Source organism: Mustela nivalis, assembly GCF_964662115.1.
Source record: "Mustela nivalis genome assembly, chromosome: 5".
NCBI classification, from domain to species: domain Eukaryota; kingdom Metazoa; phylum Chordata; class Mammalia; order Carnivora; family Mustelidae; genus Mustela; species Mustela nivalis.
The window spans coordinates 75031234-75045624 of record NC_139024.1 but is presented as its reverse complement, the minus strand read 5'-3'; the positions used below and the strand labels follow the sequence as shown (position 1 = coordinate 75045624).

Below are 14391 nucleotides of genomic sequence, written 5' to 3'. Positions count from 1 at the left end.
GAGTTAGTCACCCTAGGCAAATATTTAGAACAGCACCTGGCCTATCTTGAGGTCTCAATAAGTATTGGATATTAATATTGTCCTCCAGAACCTGGAGTGGGCTGCTTTATGTCCTGATCTCTTTATCCTCTCTGTTATGACTGTGAATTTTTTTCCAATACTTCAAAATTACCATATTTTCAACCTCTACCTACTCTTGCAGATAGGTGGAAAGAAACATTTACTGATTTCTCAGGCTTGAGTAGGTATGTAAGTATTCGCTTTGTTGATATTTTTCATAATTTATAGTTGTGGAATTTCTTTCTTTTAAGCAGCAGCTTTCCACATGCTGAATCCCAGTACACTTCTTCTGTGCCCTTTCACCAAGATTCCGTCACCTTTCCCTGTGAGGACTGCTTATGGTGTGTGGAATCTCTAGTCAATAATGGGTCAATTCCAGTGGTGTACAAAATTTTACATAAGTGATGAAAAGATGATGATATTTTAAAAAATTAAGACAGCTCTCGGACCAAAGCATAGCATTTTTATCTTGAACTTCACAGTGCTGGAAAATGGACTCAACTTAATATGTGAAATCTTATTCTTAGAGCAAAAGTGCTGTAAAATAATAATAATAATAATAAAGATAAAACAATGTCATTGAAGTACAGTTTTATTGGTATTATATAGAGAGGGAAATTAAGTTTTCTTTTTCTTGCACTGTGCTAGTTAAGTTTTAGAAGCTAGCAGAATTCTTTGCTCATAGCAAATACTAAAAGAAATATGTGTTTATAAAGATGATTCATTGATATATTTTTAATTTCACATTTTGATGACTTCCAACACACCTCATTACTAATATTCAGAATAACCTATTTTCACTCTTTAACTGAGTGACTCTAATCATTGTTCTACAGATGAACATTACTGGAATTAGATGAAAAATCAGGCAAAATCATGGAAGTCACAAGGGAAAATAACCCATGCATTAAATACTTTAATAGGATCTCACCAAGATGTGGGAAAGAACATTTAAAAATATGTTTCCCTCTGAATTGATTAGTATTACTTTTGTTCACTTGGAATCTCATTAATAAAAACTCAAGGTCTTAAGTTACATCAGTAACTCTCTGCCAAAAGCAAGAAGTTCATCACAACTGAGAAATTAAAGTATAGTCACAAGGTGGAGGACATTGCCCCAAACACCTTTCAGCCCCTTGTGAATGTCAGATAATTGACATGGGCCTCAGTTTACAGATGGATAGCATAATTTTATTTTTACCAGGCTTAAAGTAAATGACAGAACCCACCAATGGTCAAAGATGTGGAAGTATGCCCCACAAAACAATTACAAGTCAGCTCAGTGACATACGTAGAGGCTGGCTCACAGGCATGTAGAACAAGCGAGACATAAAACATCTGACAGAAACTAAACTAAGACAGAAAAATGCACCTTAAAATAACTGGGTGTCTTAACACGGAAGCTCATTTTCCAGCCTTGGACAACAGAATATTAGGGTGATTGCCTTGGATTCCAAGAAAAAGGAATATGGTAGATCAAGTTTTCCTGTAGAAATCATCTCTTTCCTTAGTTATAAATATGAAATGAGAACATTTTAAAATAATGCTGTAGAATTTTGAACCTGTGGAGACAAAGTCCTATAAAACCTTCAAATCTAAGCTTATTGTAAATTATTTTATTTACTCACAGAGTACTTTTATCTAGAATTTTTAGCATAGGAAAGAAAACCATGATTGACAAAACTAAAAATACAGAAATCCACAAACTGGGCTGCATATGTATGAAAAACTGGGCCACAAGTTTGGAGTTTTATTTCTTTTCTTTAATGTTTTATGGGTTTTTTCCCCCCATTGTCCAATGAGTTCTTTTGTAATATTAAAACTATAAGAAAAGACATTAAACTGTGTGATCTTATTCAGTCTTCCTTAAGGACAATTCAGTGACCATGACTTTCATTGAACCTCTCACCTCAAACATCTGCCCATATGAGCTTTATATGTATTGTTGAAAAATACCGACATGAGTTATGTATATATTTATTTATAATTTGTTCTTGGCTTGTAGAAATATAAGGTAGTTTTATAGGGATGCCTGAGTGGCTCATTTGGTTAAGCATCTGCCTTTGACTCAGGTTATGATCCCGGGGTCCTGGGACCCAGCTCTGTTGGGCTCCCTACCCAGTGGGGAGTCTGCTTCTCCCTCTCTCTCAAAGAAATAAATAAAATCTTTTTTAAAAAGATAGCTTTATAAAAATTAAACAATGTGACATACTATAATAAAAAATAAACTGAAAAACAACTAACTAAAGAAAGAACAGAAGTAAGTAGATGTAATAGGTGAACTGGGATTTATTACCTATAACATAATAGTCTTTCAGGGGAAAAAGAAACAGGATAATAAATTTAAATAAAATTTTATTTTTATAATCAGCAGTAACATACATTTATCTATGTTGCTCTTCTTTTTGTCATACCAAAGTTTAGATTTTTGAATTTTTTACATTAAAAAACCAGAATCTAGAAACGTTTGAAATTAATTTTGACCATCATCCGTTCTGCTATGGGAACCAATCATTTGGTTTTTATATTTATGAGGATTATTGAATAGCCCAATAGAATATATCTTTTTTTTTTTTTAAGATTTTATTCACTTATTTAGCAAAGAGAGACACAGCAAAAGAGGGAACACAAGTAGGGAGAGTGGGAGAGAAAGAAGCAGGTTTCCCGCCAAGCAGTGAGCCCCATGTGGGGCTATACCTGGGATTCTGACCTGAGCAAAAGGCAGAAGCTTAACGACTGAGCCACCTAGGCGCCCCTGGCCCAAAAGAATATATCTTAATAAAGACATTGCAAGTTTTAGGATGTTTGAAAATGGGATTAGCTCTGTTCTTTTATCTCAGATTGGGCTAGGGATTTGTGCTGACCTCTGGAACTAGAGTGAGCCCACCCAGAACGCTTATGGAGATTCAGAGATCTTGGACATAGCTACAGTTTGAACCATTGATATGTTCAAAATATTCCTCCTTAAAGAATAGTTTAAAATTGGGTTACATCTAACTGATAGATATAAATAAATACACGTACTGCTAAACATATATATTTGCCTATATACCAAATATATGTGGTGAAAATGGCATAAAATATCAAAATCAGTTTAAATAAAATGCATTCTGAACTACTTAATCCTTTCTGAATATTGAATATTTATTTTCTGTATGGATAAATATATCTGATTTTGAATTTCATGAAAATCTCCACCTTATATGTCATCAATCTAATAGTTCATCTCTCTGGAGTATAACATGTTTTCACTTAAACGTACAGGGACAAACAACAAAAGACCATTCCTGTTTATTTGAATGATTAGTAAGCTTTGTGAATTGTCTTCATGAATTTCATATCTGGCTAACATAAACAGCCGGCAAATTCTTGCCAACATTATTTTCCTTTTCTTTCACAATGGGGCTTCTTTAGATACATTACAGGGTTTAAGGAAAGTGTCAGGAAAAGGCAATCTGTAGCCAAAACAATGTGGAAAAGGGGGAGAAAGAAATAGGTTTATGATGCTTCTCCCCAACTTCTGTATTCATCACACTCTTGGTCTGCTTGCATTGATGCTAGTACTGTCCTTTTCTTATTAAATAGGCAATGCTTATTAACTTTCTGGAAGCAGCAGAATGTAAAATTTCCAAAGCTAAAATGACAGCACAAATGCCTTCCATTGGTCATTATATCTCTGTGCCCCCAAAACAGTCAGAGTCTCTTAAGTCATTAAAAGTGCAAACATGGTATTGAGATTATTTCAATGCTATGTGGGTAATTTTCCAAATCGAATATATTCCTTAAATGTATGGCTTCATAAGTTAAATATGGCTCACTGCTTTACTCATATGATAACATTTTTATTTAAAAATGAATTAAAAATAAGTTCTGTGGGCTTAGCAGTCATCTTGAGCTCATATGCCGAATAGAGTAAATGTTGCATGGAGGAAAAGGGCATTACTACTTGTTTCCATCATTCTACTGGGTTTATTTAAAATTGGATCCAGCCAGTACTGTGCCTGTAAGAAAGTCATAAACCTTTCACAAATGTATTGTCACCAAAAGACAAAAACTATGATCTGGAACAAACCAATGATCCTTCAAGACTGACTCTGACAGGTTTACTGTGGGAATCTTCAAAGGTAGATATAGCATACTCTCCAAAGTAAGGATGACTGAAAAAGAAAGAAGAAAAAAAATCACTGTGTAAGAAAATTTCTTCCAGACCTTAAAAAAATCAGTATAATCTTTGAACTATGAGCACTGATTACTCCTTACTGCCCTCTTCTTAATTGGGCAACTTTGTAATTTGTTTGCCTCTGATGACTTCATAGAGCAGAAAATTTTGTTATTTTGGTGCCTTATTCAACTCAAAATTTCTTTAATTTTCTTGTGCTTTAATAACTACATTAATTCATGCATTCAGCTGTATCTTGATCTGTGGTACTATAAACAAGAGGGGGAAATAAAAACTAGAAAATTATACAACCTAAAACCTGGCAGCTCTGACAAGTGTTTAGAAAATAGCTATTAGCTCCAAGAGCAAACTTCTGGTCATGAGGGTTAGTACCTTGAGGTGAGGAGTAAAGAAGTGACCCTGTATTAGCTCTGACATGTCTGGTAGGAGATAAGCTATTTTGCCAGAATATAAATGTGAAACATAATTGAGAACCTGCCAAGAAATATAAAATTCACTAACAAATGTTTGCTTATGCTAGTTTGTTGGTAAATCTGGAATATGCTAGATTAGTATGTGTGCTTAGTAAATTTAATATCATATAGGAAATAGACTTTGGATTACAAATGTACAATTTTTATCTCTACCATTTGAAAGTAGTATCTATCTACAAAACCACCACCACCACCACAAAACTAAATAAAAAGGGAGAAATAAAGAATTAATTATGTATATGGTGCTAGAGAACAGTGTTTTTCTGAGCCAGAGTTATATATAATAAAATGGGAGTTTCTGGAAAATACTGATATAGATCATAACAATGGCCCACAGGGCATTCATAACAAAAGGAATATCGTGAAAAGAGGCTCACTTAAACATCAAAGACAATTTGAGAGAAAAAAAACAATGAGAAATATGTCAGAGGTTGAAGCATAAAAATTAATATATTTATTCAAATGTGTATTGACAGAGCTCTATAGAGAAGGCCCTGCAGTTAGGAACTTATTAGAAAAATGTCTTTTAAAAAACACCAGAGAAGGGGCGCCTGTGGGTGGCTCAGTGGGTTAAGCCTCTGCCTTCAGCTCAGGTCGTGATCTCAGGGTCCTGGAATTGAGCCCCACATCGGGCTCTCTGCTCAGCTGGGAGCCTGCTTCCCCCTCTCTCTCTGCCTGCCTCTCTGCCTACTTGTGATCTCTGTCAAATAAATAAATGAAAATCTTTAAAAATAAAAAATATCAGAGAAGACTGTAGAAAGAAGAAATAAAGCATTTTGGTCACAAATGTTCTGACTACAATATGTATGCTCTAATTCACAGAAATAAAATTAATTCACAGAAATTAAATAAAAAATGTAAACTGAAATTCAAATACAGGGCTACAAATATGATCCAAAACAAATATCCAAGACTGACCAGAATGGATTATGGTTATTGAAGGACAATGGAAAGCTTATTCCCCAAAAAACCTTAATAGAGAAAAGTAAGAGTATATGTCACAAATATATGAGTATAAGGGAAAACAATAATCCTACTCTGAGAGAATAATGGACAGCATTTTATTGGGAACAAATGACAAGTGCAAGAATAAGAGTGAGAGTGAGAAAGGGAAAGAGAGTAATGACCCAATGATGGAAGTATTCTGAAACCTTCTGGTTAGATGATTAGGGTCTCCTAAAACCAGTTATTAGACCAAATATCTTCATTCCAACAGACTTTCATTATCTGGACAGCTACTATGATTTATATCCTGACAGAACCTAGTAAATTCTCTATTTACCTTCCTGATGAAAAGGAGGAGGGAAGAAAAGGCAGTAGGGAATTATCTGCACTCAATTCTGACCACCCAAGAAGAATGAATTAACAGTAAAATGGAAGCAAGAAAATTCTCTGTGGATGTGATATTATTATCTTAATGTTTATAGAAGTCATGGAAAAAACACTTGACTTAGTCACAAATGTGTCCTTTGCTCTTTGAAAACTCTCTGCTAAAGGATGAATATAAGCCAACCGCCAAAACTCCTATAAAAAATATTGCTTAGAAAGAAACTAAATGCTCCCCAGAACAAAATACTGATCATACAAAGATAAGCTTGATCAATAATACTAGGGAGAGTTAACTAAGTGGTTAAATGAATCTGGATGGAGAAAGATCTCTAAGAGCTCTCACTGAAAAGGAATGCATAGAAAAGATGGGAAGTCCCTCATTTATTATTAAGTAGAACAAGCTGAGGCATTTGAAAAATAAGTAGAATAATAAAAATCATTTTTATTATATTCAAAACAAAATACAAATAAGACAGAATCTGCTATTAATATAGTTGACAAAATGCTGTCAGATGACATGAAAAATAGAAAGATTCCCAGTTGTTTTCTTATTCTTTTCTTTGTCATGGACTGGTGTAAGGAGAGAACACATTGGTAAGAGAGAATTGAACCTTAAGTGGAAAAAATATGAGTACCTAGCAACTCTACATGGATTCAAATGTTTTGCTTAATAAAAATTGCATCCCAGAGTAATGAAAAAGTTTGTAAATAAGATTGCTGAGATGTTATCAGTCATATTTGGGGAATATAAAAATATAGGCATTGGAAGACTGGAAACAGGCAAATTATGTACTGATTTTCAAAAGCTATAAAAAGATTTCTGAAGGGAAAAAAGACAAAGCTCTTTAGAGTAGGAGTAAAAACACAAGTGCTATTAAACCCAGCATTTTTAACACCTAATGGAGATGGTGATTACTAAGACTTGAAATAGGGCTAGAAAAGAAAGAGTCCGTGGAAATAATTAAGTATATATTATGTATTTTTTTAAAATAGAAATAAGTCAAAGAAATACCCTTAATAACAGAAGCAGGAGAGGAAAACTTGGAGAGAATATAAACTCACTAAATTAAGAGACCCACAGATTTCCCTACATATACTGTTGATGGCCATTGAGTCTTTAGAGAGAGTGATGACAATGACAACCCCACAAGGCAATACTTACCACAACAATAATGATCATGATGATAGGGTCAATGATCCATAGACTCCTGAGGGCAGGAACTAGTTTTGTTTTGTGGTGGTGTGGTCCAGTACCCACGACCTAGTGGGACTTCGATATGTTCGAACTAAATTGAATAATAACAATAATTCTGCATACAATTGTCTAAACAGTTTACAATGCTTTATTTCACTTCTTCATCACAACAAGCTTACAAGATCCAGATAATATTATTACTCCTTATATTATAGATGAACAAATAAGGCTTAGGAAGGTCCTAGCCAAGGTCACCCTAGTAAGTGGGGAAGTTCTAATTCAAATCCAAGGCTCTCTGATTCAAAGCCTTAAGCACTGAACGACTGTTATTATATTTCTTATGTGACAATGAGCAACTTTCCATCCTGACTGAAGCCTGATTCTGTGGCAGCTGAGACAGTTTACTTTGTTCCATGGAAGTTCTAAGAAAAAGGAGTGAATGGCAGGAAGTCCAAGCAGAAGTATCAGAAAAGCTGAAAATTCTAAGGAACAAAATGAATAAACTGACAAGTTCAAAGGAATTCAGAATCAAGGAGCTGGATGCAGAATAAGGGCTAAGGGAAGCAGGTAGAAAAACGTCAATATAAATAAATAGTCACAGAGTATCGAGGCACTCGGTGTCACTATGACAACAATGTAGTACCAGATCTTCATTTGACCCCAGCACTTTATTTGGGGCATAATGCATCTCCAACTGAAAAAATTAAATTAAGTTCAACTAATTTAATAAAATGACTGAACTTATTAAAGGGATTTTTCTTTTTTTAAATATATTCCTGGTTTTATTTTAAGAAACTCTGCTTCTCCAAGAGAATAGCATTGCATCTAACTATACAGGAAGAGAAATCAGGTTTCATGGTAGGCAGTGAAAAAAAAAGGCTTAGGTCTTAAATTGTGGTGTTTGGGTTTGTTTGGGGGGAGAATTGGTTTTATTTTCATCTAGTTATATTCAACATATTTATCTCTGCTTTATATAAAGAAATGGAAGGAGGAAAAAAAACTGTGATGCATGACACAGTGAACATATAAAATAATAACAATAGTGCACATCATGGAGTGCTTCCTGTTGAAATAAACACTTTTGAAGCATATTTATTACTCATATTAATCCTATGATACTGTGATTCCTGTTACACAGATAAGGACACTGGGGCTCAGGTATATTAAATTCCTTCATTCTGATCATAGCTCTTAAGTACAGGAGCAAACTTTCAAATTCAGAAAATTCTTTCTCTTAATCATGATAATAAACTGACATTAAGTTTGGTTTTTCCTAAGAAAGTCTGGAAGAATAGCCTCAATATGAAATATGGGGTACGGAGTGTCTCGTTTAACAGAGATCACAAGGAAAAGCCTCAGACACTTTTACTTGACAGCCAGCCCAAAATGAGTCAACAATGTGCTTAAGATTTCAAATAAAGACAAAATAGGCTGGAGCTGAATTAAAAGATCTTGGAATTTCAAACAATGGTGGTGGTTACAGCTCACCTCTCTGCATTTGAAGTATCGTGGTCACTTCTGGACATCATGAGTCAGGTGAAACTTTAGGAAATGGAAATGCATCTAAAAACGGTGATGCTGAAGAGACTTTAGAGCCGTTATGCATGAAGAATCATATCCTTGAGCTAAGTTGACTCAGGATATTGGGATGGTTATTCTTAAAAATCAGGAAAACGTTCACATAGGAGAGGTAAGGTTTACTCTGTGTAGTTCTAGAGGTAGGAGGCAAAATTTTACTCTGAATAAGAAATAATTCTGATAATCAAAGCCGTTCTAAAATATAAAGGAAGTGAGCATTCCATTAATGTAACGACTCAAGAGGATGTCGGGTCACTTGTCAGAGAGGCCATAAGGAGAATGGGTAAGTGGCCTTGAGTAGTACATACCTCCGAGAAACCTCACCATTTGCACATCTAGCAACTTTAAAATTGGCTTGGACAAAGTCCAGCTGTTCCTGAGGCCCAAATGCACTGTCTTCAAGACATTCTCCTGAATATGTCCTTTCTGTCAATGTAATTTTGTTCCCAGGAGAGTGTGCACCTGACCCTGACACGTTCCCAGCTCTTTTAAATGTCTGCTTTGCGAACCCCTTTTGTTACTATAATGATTCTAACTTCGAGAGATTGAGATGTAATCTATACAACTACTGAAACTGAGAGCTCTAAATTAAGCTAAAGCCTCTTGGTTTCCCTTTAAAAACCAGACCATAGTTCTGAATAGAGCCATAAGCACAGTTGGGAGTTACTCAACCAGAGGTAGCTCTTTGATTGATAAATCAATTTGCAGGAATATATTAAATGATTAATGAATCTGTCATATCAACTAGGACACTTGCTAATTGTTTTCAAGGTTCCAATAAATGTAATGGCAATTAATTACACCTGCTACAATCCACTTCCTGCTTGCAGCTGACGTGGAAGTTTAACTTTCAATTTTCACTGGTGAAAATCCTTTTGTCTATTCTTAGTCTTTCTCTACACCTGCCTGATATAGGAAAACAATATTTGTGTTAGGCAAAATTCTGCTTATTAATGGCTATAAATTTAAAGCCCTTAGAGCCCTCCCTATAAACAAAAAGTGAGAAGAAGTTTTGCAAGCCGCCCAGAGAAGAAAGTGGTGTACTTACAAATCTAATTTTCATCTGAGTGTAGTATATTGTGGTTCCCTGAGGCAGGCCTTGATATCACAAAAGCAATTTCTGGCAGATTGGAAGGATTATTCCCTTCTGAGTTTCCAGCATCTGACAGGAGATCAGAGTGGAGGTCCTACTCTCAGGGGACTAGCAGCTTCATGAAGCAGATGGGACCTGACAGGCTATTTCCAAGAAACGGAGGCTTCGAAGCAGGAAGCAGGTATGCCTGACTGAGTAATGGGAGGCTCCTCATTTAAACTGGGAGAGCCAGAGCCCAGTGGTGGCAGGAAGCATTTATTCATGTCAGGGGAGCATTGCCAGCCGTTGCAGGAACCCTGAGAAGACAGAATGATTCAGAACGCTGAGCACCCAGGCTACAGAATTCATTAGGCAATTTAACCCTATTAATGCCATCCACTTCCTGCAAGTTCTGTGAAAAAGTGGCTTTCATTCCATTACACTTTGTGTCTCCAACCCCAGGGCCCTCTAGAGGACATTTTCTGTTTTCTCTTCTACCCAGATCACATTTGCTACTTTCCTCAATTTGTAGCTGCTAAAAATGAGAATCAGCTGTACTCTCCCTCCATACCCAGAATAAGGCACAGTAAGGTTTGGGGGAGGGGGACCAACGCGGATGTTCACCCATTTCTGGGAGGAAGGAGGTAGGATGGGAAATGAAAGGGGAGAGGGCTGCTCCATCATCTCGCGGCCCACCGTCACTCTGCCCTGCACTCCTCACACCTCCTCCTTTCCCTTCCCCAGGATGCCAGAGTCAGAGGCTCATCTTGAGCTCTGATCACCTTCTGTTACCGTGAGACTTACCCCTGCAACCCACCACCCCCCGTACCTACCTATCACTCTCTAGGCAGATTTAGAAATAATCCTCAGGGAGCCTGGGATCATTGTGACATGTAATAACTGAATTATCCTTTTTAATGTCTTATTAAGATATAATTTACATACCATAAAATTCATCCTTTTAAAGGGTACCGATCAGTGATTTTGAGTATAATCACAGTTGAACAGCCATCACCACAATCTTCTCTTAAAATATTTCACTTTAAAAGGAAGCCCTGTGCCTACTAGCAGTCTCTCCTGGTCTCTGTCTCCCTCAGGTCCTGGAAACCATAAATCCACTTTCTATAGATTTGCCTATTCTAGACATCTCATATAAATACCATCACGTAATATGTGATGTTTTGTGACTGAATCCTTTCATATAGCATGTTGTAGCATGCATCACTCATTTTTTTTTCTGCCAGCTATTTTCCATTGCATGAATATGCCACATTTTGTTTACCAGTTCATCAGTGGATGGACATTTGGATGTTCTCACTTTTTGGCTGCAATGAGTGATGCAGCTATGAACATTTGTGCAACAATTCTTTATTCATTATCTTGTAAGTACTGTGAGAGGATCACAAACTTTGCAACTACACAGTTGAGCACTTAAACTGTGTGGTTTTGTGCATATATTTTAGCTTCTCTTAACTTCTGTTTCCTCTGCAAGCTGTCTTGGCAGAATGTAAATGCTCAAAAGTGTCGCTTATGCAGGAAACTCAAAAAACTTTCAAACATTGTATCTTATGTCTGTCTTCACAGCTATTTTACAAGATGGCTGGTTGGCAAATGCAGTATTTCTGAGTCCGTTTAAATGATCTCAACTTTCCAGGTAAAAATCTGAGGAACAAGAATTAATAAAGTATAATCCATAACTTGTTAATAAACAATAAAATAAAATCCATAATTTGTTAATAAAGTAAAAATTCAACTTAACACATCACTTTTGACAAATGGAAGTGACCAACTAGTAAAGAAGATTTAAATTATACATAAGAGTTTAATGTAATTTTATTGAGTATTTTTGTGTGCTAATTTATCAACATAGAAGGAAAAATGAGAAATGGTGATACACTTTGTCATCTCTTATTAGTCAAAGAGACTATTTTTTCCAATAGCATTCTTAGCATAAGTTGCTAATTTCCATTTTGTGTAAAAATCAATTTTTATGTAAGTCTTCATCTCAACCCATTCCATAAAACTGGGATTTACTATATTCAAGTGCTGACAATGGTTCAGACTTTAATAGAATATATAGAGAGCATTTCTCTCTTTTTTTCTGACTATGGTACATTAAGTCTCCAGAGGGAGCAAATGTTTAGCAACATGTTACTTATCACTTCGTGACTGTATTGGAATCTACCTCAGAAATGTCTTTTTGAAAAAAAAAAGAAAAGACAAAACAAAATCTTCTTACCAGGCAGCAATTAGCAAATCACACCTTTAAAGACAATCTGTAAACAAGTAGTTTTCTTTATTTATGGTCTTCCTACTTGGAAAAGATCAGCCAATGAGGACTCTTACTACTTTTCCAAGGGCATAACCACTATTTTATTTATTCATTTATTTTTTACTCTAAAGCTTTCTCTTCCTAGAAAGTAAACACCATAGTTCACCTATAAAGTAGATATTTCTGTTCAATAAATCTATCCTGCTAATCAAGAGAAATAGGGAAATTTGTGTGCACAAGCATAGTATTAATGATGGGACTTATTTCTGCTCGTTCATATTGTAATGAAATTTTTCCCCTATGATTCATTCATCACTTTAAAAAATTAAGCCAATTTAGAAATATAATTTGAATGTATAATTGAATTTGTCAGTTGATCTCAGCCTTTACAAGTTAATCAAATAACACGGACTTAAGGAAGTTTCCCACACATGCTCTCATTTATGGGCAGCCAATCATCCTCTAAAAAGAATGTCAGGTTCTTTCAGGATTTTTTGTTGATTAGATCCTCATTCTTTCTTTAGAGGATTGAATCATTTTTTTTCCTAGCAATCAAGATTCATGCTATCAGTCAAACTGAAAGGAAGAAAATGGCATAATTTTAGCTAAAATATTAGAAATGACAAATAAGTGAAATATGTTAACTGGAGTGGAAAAGAAATGTGTAATTAAGCAGCACAAGGACCATATGTCAGATTCTTCTATAGTAATAGATAGGAGCAGAGTTTAGACTTTTTGCAAAGACCAATGTAGCTGTCAGGACATTTTAGTCTTCTTTATGATTGACTGGACTCATTGGGGACATCTCACCTCAACCAACAATTGACAGATTAGTTTGTTTTCTTTTTTGTTTGTTTGTTTGTTTTTCATTAAATATAGGAGGGTAGTTCAATTAATTGAAAGCTATGGCAAATTCAATGAAGCAAATTATAATAGTAAAAAGATATATGTGTTCTTTAGATGATGTCAATGCATGCAAAAATAGGCTTTTAGGAATCTTGAGATATTTGAATTGGTACCTTTCAAATACTCCTCAGCCCTGTGTCAAGCATATTTTGAAAATTTTAGTGGAATATGTGTCTCACTTAAAATAGCTTCTCCTTCACAGTGTTCCAGTGGTGCTCTAGGCATAGAGCCCTTTTTAGATTTTTCTCCACAAAGCTGGAAGGTTGGACATTCCAATTGTGAAGTAGGTGTTGTAGTCCTGCACTATACAGGGAGAGAAGTACCTCGGCAACAGAGACCTCAGCTCCCCAAAGCCCAGAGAAACCTGGGAGCGAAATCGTTGCATTTGGAGAAAAGAATGACAGGACCTATAAGCTTTAATCTGAGAATGTTTCTAAACTCCTATGGAGACATAATTAAATCTAGGTCCCAGTATTGGAACATGTGTTCTTTATCCTCCTCAATTTAGTTAGTGGGGTTGCCAACATTTTTATGTTTTGAAACACTCACCACCATTTTGTCCATAAAATCAATATCATTAACTCATTTTATGCATAGAAGTGTGCAGTGCAAGAACAATGAAGTGAACCTCCTTCTACATTTGGCATTTCTGAAACTGATCATTTCAATGCTAGCATGGTTCCAGTCAGAGAGGCAGGAAGAACTTTAAACCCTGATACTTACCCACTTTCACTTACGTCGTGGAAATATGAACAGTTAGAGTCCCTCAGACATTTCACCTAATTCACTCTCTGATGCAGAGTGTACATGGAAAGATTAAGGATATTGAGAACCTATTAGGTGCCAAGTTCTACTTATGAATTATAAAGATACTTCACACAGATTATAGTATGGTTAATTCCCTTGCATTATTAACATTTCTCTCTTCACTGAATCCTTCAAACTACTGCTCATCCCTGCTTTCCCTTCACAGAAAATATAGGATAAAATTTACCATCATAACGACTTTTAAGTGTACAGTTCAGAAGTATTAAGTACATTCGCTTCTTTGTGCAGCCAATCTCCAGAACTCCTTTCATCTTTAAACCTGAAGCTCTATACCCAGTAAACAACTCCCCATTTCCCCCCTAAGCAGCCCCTGGCAACCGCCATTCTATTTTCTGTCTCTATGAATTTGACTTCTCCAAATACCTCATAAGTGGAATCATTTAGTGTTTGTCGATTTGTGTGTCTTGCTTGTTTCACTTGGCATCATGTCCTCAAAGTTCACCAAGTTGTAGCGTATGTCAGAGTTTCTTTAGAAAACTGAATAACATTCCCTTGTAC

The 14391-nt window shown here is 35.6% G+C and overlaps 1 protein-coding gene and 1 long non-coding RNA gene across 6 annotated transcripts in view; one reads left to right on the top strand and one right to left on the bottom strand.

Annotated features, from left to right (window-relative positions):
* NKAIN2 (sodium/potassium transporting ATPase interacting 2) overlaps positions 1-14391 on the top strand; it is a gene marked incomplete at its 3' end in the record, with an annotated part of 1000956 nt that overhangs the window by 872925 nt on the left and 113640 nt on the right. The gene's annotated exons all lie outside the window — the stretch shown is intronic.
* On the bottom strand, positions 3887-10160 carry LOC309864469. The gene is made up of 3 exons (XR_014311545.1): positions 9864-10160; positions 7205-7328; positions 3887-4217 (listed from the first exon to the last, which is right to left on the bottom strand). It is a non-coding gene; the product is annotated as an uncharacterized lncRNA (long non-coding RNA).